This window comes from Acyrthosiphon pisum, chromosome A1 (genome assembly GCF_005508785.2).
Source record: "Acyrthosiphon pisum isolate AL4f chromosome A1, pea_aphid_22Mar2018_4r6ur, whole genome shotgun sequence".
Lineage (NCBI taxonomy): Eukaryota > Metazoa > Arthropoda > Insecta > Hemiptera > Aphididae > Acyrthosiphon > Acyrthosiphon pisum.
In genome coordinates, this window is record NC_042494.1 from 146542348 (window position 1) to 146543230 (window position 883).

Below are 883 nucleotides of genomic sequence, written 5' to 3' on the forward strand. Positions count from 1 at the left end.
ACTGTAGAAACTGTGGTGTTATTGTAATTCTTATTAAATAGTTATACGTTTAAAGTTTAAGCCTAATAAATATTTATTAAATTATTTAGTAAATTTAAAGAAATTTTGAATATCATATAACTATATGAGTACAAAGTAGCCATTTCCCTTTTTACTAGTATATTACACAAATGCTATATTCCAGTGTTTCTCAACCTTTTTACTGTGGTGACCCCCTTTTTGAATTTAATTTTTTTAGCGACCCCCTACATATATTTTTTTTAAATAATATTAATAAATAATAATCAATACGGAAATTACTGTGCATTGTACACAGCATAAAATATAATACTATATATAATTATACAATATATAATATTATAATTATTTTTAATCAACAAAATGTATACCAAATATTTATAGATACATATAATCAGGGCTTGAAACCGATTGAAATAATTTCGGTTTCGGTTTCGGTTTTGAATACCGGTTTCTAAATTTTACGATTTCGGTTTTAACTTAGCAATACCGGTATTAAGAAATTTCGGTTTCGGTTTCGGTTTTGAATACCGGTTTCTAAATGTTTCGGTTTCGGTTTCGGTTTTCAATATCGGTTTCTAAAATTTTCGGTTTCGGTTTCGGTTTTGAATACCGGTTTCTAAATTTTTCGGTTTTGGTTTTAATTTTTCAATACCGGTATTAAAAATGTAATTTCGATTTTGTATACCGGTTTTTACATTTTTAAAAACGGATTTCCAAGCAGACTTGAAATTATAATTGAATGGTTTTATTATACTTAATTACTTGATAAGATATTTGAATGTGTGATACAAATAAGAGAAATGTTTTAATAGGAGTGATTTTTTTTAATTTGATTCTACAAATTACAAGCTATAAGGAACCT